At 38.5% G+C, this 7,341-nt stretch overlaps 1 pseudogene; it reads right to left on the bottom strand.

The window, feature by feature from the left end:
- Positions 1-3,669: 3,669 nt before the first annotated feature.
- On the bottom strand, positions 3,670-7,016 carry LOC113340810 (annotated as a pseudogene).
- Positions 7,017-7,341: the final 325 nt, after the last annotated feature.

Below are 7,341 nucleotides of genomic sequence, written 5' to 3'. Positions count from 1 at the left end.
AGGGTAGTCTCAGAAACTGGTAATGGTTAGAACCTAGCTTTCCATCTATCAGTGTCTAACACAGGGGTAGAATCTAATAGAGCATTCACTTGTTCAATAGTGCTATCGTCGTCAAAATCTAAACCAAAATGGCATAGACAACTTTCTAATGGGTCCTCAGACAAAATGTTTGGTAATGACTCATGAACTAAGGCTTCTATCATGTTCACCTCTTCAACACAAGTGTCATCTAGCTCATAAGGTAGCTTACTGACATTAAAAATGTTCATCTCCATAGTCATATTACCAAAAGATAAATTCATCACACCATTTCGACAGTTAATGATCGCATTAGACGTAGCTCAAAATGGGCGACCTAAAATCAAAGGTATCTGGTTCTCTGGATCAGGAACAGGTTGGGTATCTAGGACCACGAAATCCACTGGATAAATAAACTTGTCAACCTCAATAAGAACATCCTCAATAACACCTCGAGGAATTTTAACAGACCTATCAGCTAACTACAGTGTCATCTAAGTAGGTTTCATTTCACCAATACCTAGTTGTAAGTACACATGGTATGGCAATAAGTTCACACTGGCTCCTAAGTCAAGTAAAGCTTTTTCTACCCGGTGTTTACCTATTGTACAAGCAATGGTAGGGGAACCTGGGTCTTTGTACTTTGGAGTTGTGGTGTTCTGAATGATTGAACTTACGTGACTAGCTAAAAAGGCTTTCTTATGGATGCTAAGTTTTTTCTTTCGCGTACACATATCCTTAAGGAACTTGGCATAAGCAGGAATTTTCCTAATTGAATCTAATAAAGGAAGTTTTATGGTAACTTGCTTAAAAACCTCCAATATGTCATTAAAGTTCGATTCCTTCTTTGTTGGTACTAATAGTTGGCTCTAGGCACAAAATCGGACCTCTCAGGAACCGAATTGGCATCATCAGAAATTTTATCAGTCCCCTCAGCTAGTGGTGATCCTGAGGGGTGAGATCCTGAGGGGTGAACTACAATATGTTCACTATCGGGCATGGTCACCTGATTTTCTACTACTCTACCACTCCTAAGGGTTATAATAGCATTCAACTGATTCGATGGTTTTGCACCTACTTCATGAACTCCTCTAGGGTTGGGTAGTGTTTGACTAGGAAACTTATCTTTTTCTCTCATAGACTCATTTATCAGACCAACCTGGGTTTTTAACTCGGAAATAGCCTGACTATTTTCTTGTCCTATCCTGTTATTAGCTTGTAGACTTTGTTCTACTAATAGCTAAAATTTTGCAGTTGCTGAGTTAACAAGCTGAGAGACTCCTCTAAGATTAGGATTTTCTTATCTGACTGATTCTGAAACTGAGCTGGTCCTGAAGGATTCTTAGTATAGCCAAAACCTGGGAGAGCATTAGAATTACTAAATTGACCTTGACTCTGGCTCTTAGACCACGAAAGGTTCGGATGGTTTCTCCAACCAGAATTATAGGCATATGGGTCAAACTTTTGACGGTTATCAAATCTAGTGTTATTATAGAGAGCATTGGATTGCTCTTCATTATTCTGGCGTTCCCAAAAAGGCTCCAATCTACCACTACTGTAACCCACTTCTAAAGCTTCTAACCTTTTTGCTATTGCAGTAATTTTGGCATCTGATTCAAAGCATTCTTCTACCCTATTAACGTTTCCTCTGCCTAGAAGAATTGTTTTATGGGGTTCCCTATTATTTTCCCATTGTTGGGTCTTTTCGGCGATTTCATGCAAATATGTCATCGCCTCATCAATTGTTTGGTTTTCAAACCCACCTGTATAATAGATTCTACTGTCGTCGTAGTGGAATAATCTAAACCCTCATAAAGGATCTGAACTAACCTAACCTTTTCTAAACCATGATGAGGACATTGGGCTAATAGATCATTGAACCTTTCCAAATACCTATACAAAGATTCTCCTTCTTGTTGAGAAAACGTGCAGATTTGCGTCCTAATAGACGATGTTTTGTGCCTAGGGAAAAACTTGTTCAAAAAGGCAGATGTAAGTTGTTCATATGTTTTAGTTGAACCAGAAGCCAAACTATATAGCCACGATTTAGCTTTATCTTTCAAGGAAAAAGGGAATAACCTAAGTTTCAAAGCATCATCATCAAGGTTTCTAATCTTTAGGGTACTACAAATTTCCTCAAAGTCCCTAACATGTAAATAGGGGTTTTCATTTTCTTTCCCTAAGAAGATTGGGAGCAGCTGTAAGGTCCTAGGTTTAAGTTCATAATTTGCTTCATTTCAGCTAACCTGATACACGAGGGACGATTAGTCCTAGTCGGGTTCAACAAAGCTTTCAAAGTTGCCATTTCTGGAATTATCGGAATATTATGGATTGTCTCCTCAAACGGACGTTCAAAAACGGACTCTTCAAAAAACGGACTTTCTAAATTGAGGTAATCGAGACACTTAGAACTATTAGGTTTCTCTTTAAAAAATCTACCTAGGGCGTCTCTTTTATGTTCAGGCATGCAAAAGAATAAGGAAGGGGAATCTACGCAATCACAAAACAAGGCTGACTCAACCAAATCAAACCTATTGATTTCTAGCAAACAAAAAACATGATGTCTCCACTTAGATTGTTTCTAGACCAGCTTCTAATCTTCTGAAAGGAAACTAGGTACAATTTTAGCAAACCTCTAAAGAACGAGTTAAGCTAATAAGATACCTAATACATTCCTTTTGAACGACTTTCCTACAAGCTCATTACCTTATTAGTCTCGTTCTAGTCAAAATTTTAAGGCTTAGGTTCGCGTAGGTTACGTGTTCCTAAGGAAGGTAAGAAGAGAACGGTGATGAAATGCGAACCCTTATCTTGTATGGCCAGGCCTTGCCCTTTACTAGAAAAATAAATGTCTGTATTCAGTCCTCAACATATAAGCATATGAAGGAAGACAGTAACTCGCTGACAGGGGATTCGCGAGTGTTCAGAATCTTACCTCCCGTTCCAGACGTGGGATGAATCGGTTGTAGTCGACTCGGGCCACTGATTCCTATGTCAGTGTACGAACCGAAGGTGCAAAGACAATATCGTAATTGTCCTCCTTCTCTGCAAACAATTTATATTTAAAGGAACCCTTCCGTAGGGTTTTTAAAAAACTAATGTCCAAAGTACAAAAGTCCAAAGAGAAAAGAAAATTTACAAAAATAATAAACCCTAATACAATTTTTTTTTCTTCTAAAAATAAACAAACCCTAAAAAAATAACTAAAATAAAATTGTCTTCTTTTCCGTTCTTTTCGCTTTAATCTTTAGCTCCAAGTCTTTATGAAATCACTAAACTCTTTGGCTCAATTTTCTTTATGATCCAGAACCTGCAGACAAAAGATAAATACCCAAAAACGTAAAAAAGAACAAAAATAATAAAAACTAAAATAAATAAATCTAAAACCCTAAAAACAAGTCCGCATCGGCGGTGCCAAAATTGATGCGATTATAGATAGTGGTAAAAAGAGATTCGATTCTCGAACTTGTGAAGGATTTTTTTAGACTTTTTGTGAAGAGATGCGATTATAGATAGTGGTAAAATTGATCCACTTTTTGTTGGAAAAATAGCTTCCTCTATCGCCTCAGCAATGGGGTTTAGCTCCTCATATTAATCACTTGCTCAAATATTGGTTTATGGTTCAAAAGTTGATTAAAAGGATGAGAAACAATAAAACAGACTATTTGCAACAATGTATCGACGTTACAAAACAACTGTTATAATGGGATGACTGCTACAAAGAAATCATTGTAGCACTGTTACAAAATTGAGACGTTGTTCTTATTTGCAACACTTGTTCTTCAGCAACAGCAGAAAACAAAACTTCCTGCAACTCGATCTTTTCAGCTCTGTGGTGTTCTGGTATTCTCTAAAACTGCTCCAATCACTTTTTAGACCTTCTATAACCTATCCCAACTCCTTTTATAGCCCACAAGTCGATTGAATCTCAAGAAATCTTCGGTTATTCTTATTTTTCCTCCACCTCAAGTCTCGGGATTCTTTCCCTGCCAAGCTTCTCTACGCGGTTCTGTGAGTTGTAAACTTATCAGATAAGGTAATATGGAGTCCCAAATATATGTAAACTCTCCAGAATCTCGCCAACTCCCATATATATAACCAGAAAATCCGATAATAACTTTACTTCCATGTTTTGCTCGAACGGAAGATTTATCACTGCTTTATCGAATCTACAGCTCATAAAAATCCTGTTATGACTCATCAAGTGAATCCCAATCCAACCTACCGTTAAAATCCGACATAATCTCACCAAAAAGCCGATAACAGATCCGATAAACTTCGCCTCCCCTATTTCCTTCTCCCGGCTTGTCTAGCCCAATTAGTTGGGTCCAATCAATCGTACCAACTCTGATATACTCTAGGAAGTCCGGACCACCAAAATTCCGTGATTGAATCTCGTTAAATCTCCACAAAATTGAAACTCTAATCTGCCTCTCGTCTGCAACAGTTTCCCGCCAAAACAAGATTCAAGCGAAGGGGAAGATGGGTGGCCCTTAACAGGTTCTGGGGTGCCGATAGCTGGTGTCCTTGGGGTGCCCTGAAGGTGCCCCTTATCCAAATGACGAGTGCCAATATCATTCTTTCGGGTGCTTTAGACAACTTTTCGAGCCGATTTTTCCAAAAATGTTTATTGGCCAAAAATACCTACACACATAAGATACCATAATAAGTACAAAAATGAGCACTATCAATATATAGAATCGAGACAAATCAGACACAAAAATGTATCTATCACTGATCCAGCATCCGACGAATTATGGGTACGTAAATGGACGCATTGGACGTGGATAACCCAGTAGATTTATTTTTTACAATAATCACCTTCTTTTTTTCTCTTTTTTTTTCTGCCTTTTAATTTCTAGTCCTAAAAATTCGATGAAAGTAAAAAATGAAGAAATAAAATGAATATATAGTGGACTATACGTAACTAAATTCTAGTTCCATATTTAACAAAAATTCCAAATGTAGCCGGTGTGAGTATCCAACGGATTTTTGAAACACCATCCGCAGCCTATCCAAAATATGTTGGATCTTGCATCCGCGTCCAGTCCATTAATGTACAGGCCTGACACCCACGAGCAAAAAAGCAGATGGGCAGGATTAAATCCTTTAGGTCCCAAATGATCACCCCATGTTGGAGGGAGTCTTTGACATGTTGATTAGGCCCATACACCTTGTGCTACTCTACGTTGATTAGATTTTTGATTTGCTTTACATTCCTGCTAGCTAAATTAGTAGTTGAATTAATGAAAGAAAATTGAAGCCAACAGTTTTTGCATTAACGTGTGGTCATACAAGCAGATGCAGAGCGGCAGAGCTACAATTGAAAATAAAAGGGGGCAAAAGAAGAAAAAAAAAACCTCACTATATATCTGAATAAAAAGACTAGCAAAGAATTGTTTTTGTAAAAAATATACATCGGGAACCAACCATTTGCCCGTACCTGGCTTCCCCGCTACATGCAAGATTCAAATGTTCAAAGTTGAATGGTAAAGGGAACCAAACAATTTGGTGCTGCTGCTACCTCCCTGATATACACGTAAAAGCAAATGAGCATGCTCCAGCAGATTGCGGAGGAACCCCATTTTCCATTTGATGTGCAACCGCGGTAGCGGGTTCATTTTGATCAATGCACAAGAGATCAATGATGATCATCTCTGTATCCGGAGGAGTTTCGACCTTTATACGTCTCTCGAGCATATCAGCTACGCGCGCCATAGTCGGCCTAAGTTGATGTTCCTCTTGCACACACCATAAGGCTACATAAACTAAAGTCTTGAGTTCATTTTCATCAACAGAACCTCCCTCCTCACTAGTTAACAATCTTGGATCAACAATCTCCATTAGTTTCCCTTGTTTGAGTTTTTCGACCACAATTTTCGGAAAATATGACAATTGAGAATTTTTACCCTGTCCCTGTAACTGCACATTTCTCCGGCCACCAATGATCTAAAACAGCACCATTCCATAACTATAAATATCAGATTTTTCTGATATCCCATTTTGCAAAAGCCATTCTGGAGCCAAGTATCCCCTAGTCCCCCTTAATGTTGTATAAATCCTGCTTTCATCTTTGCCCATCAGTTTTGCTAGCCCGAAATCTGCAACAAGTGCGCGAAAGTTGTAATCGAGCAAAATATTTTCAGGCTTCACGTCGAGGTGCACAATCCGTGACCGGCAATCATGGTGCAGGTAAGCAAGACCTTTAGCAACATCAATGGCAACTCTATACCTGACTTCCCATGGCAATAACTTTGGAATTTTTTTACTCGGATTCGGAAAAATCCAGTCACTCAATGCTTTGTTATGTATGTACTCATAGACAAGAAGGCGAGGACTACCGCTACCAGGAACCGAGGAATACCCGAGAAGGCGTACGAGATTAACATGATGAACACTGCCAATCGCAGCAACTTCTGACAGAAATTCTTTATCTCCTTGTTCGAAACCTCTTTCGATTCTTTTCACTGCAATCTCCGTGCCGTCTTCTAGCAACCCTTTGAAGACTGAAGCTGATGCACCTCGGCCGATCAGTGCTTCGAAATTGTCAGTAGCTTCTTCGAGATCTTTGTAGTGAAATTTCAATGGAACACCAGCTACCTATACATATTGATACAAAATTCATGAACCAAAAATACTCGAAACATAAATGAAAACACATAAAATTAAGTCTTAGGTAGTTCATTTTACCTTACGAAGGAAGCTGTATTCAACGCGAACCAGTTGATGCGAGTTATTGTCCAATATGGATCGATGTTCTAGCATTTGACGAGCTGAACCGTGTTGGAAATATACCCATAATAAAGTACCTACGATGCTCACAATACAAACTCCAAGAAGAATGAAATAACTCCTACTTTTGTGTCGTCCCTCCAGAACACGAACAGTGATGATTATACATAGTAAGGTAATGATTACTAGACCACCAATGATTTTCGATTTCTTTCCTGCCTCCATTGTCAATCAAACCAACTTATTCATATCCAGAGTACTAGTTATGTTATGGAAAATCAAATGACTTGGTGCTATTATTTTTTTCTTGTTCCCATCTCTATCAATCTGTCTGTTCAAGTATAAGACTTTTTATGTTTTCCTAGGGAGACTTGGTCTATAAAGTCATGGCATGTTCATTTTAGTAAATTCTGGTGGACCCATCGAGAAAAATCCCACTTTTTTTCCTTCCTGTAGAACGTTGTCGCGGATTTGGCTTTAAGTTGGATGTAAAAGGCGGAGGAATCCTGCACAGTACCAAAAAAAAATAAAAGAAAACATGATTAAGATTTTTTATGGGTTTTACAGCATTCAGTCCTAGATAGAGTTTGG

Source organism: Papaver somniferum, unplaced genomic scaffold (assembly GCF_003573695.1).
Source record: "Papaver somniferum cultivar HN1 unplaced genomic scaffold, ASM357369v1 unplaced-scaffold_24, whole genome shotgun sequence".
Taxonomy (NCBI): Eukaryota; Viridiplantae; Streptophyta; class Magnoliopsida; order Ranunculales; family Papaveraceae; genus Papaver; species Papaver somniferum.
The sequence above is the reverse complement of the archived record's forward strand: the minus strand, read 5'-3'. Positions and strand labels throughout refer to the sequence as shown.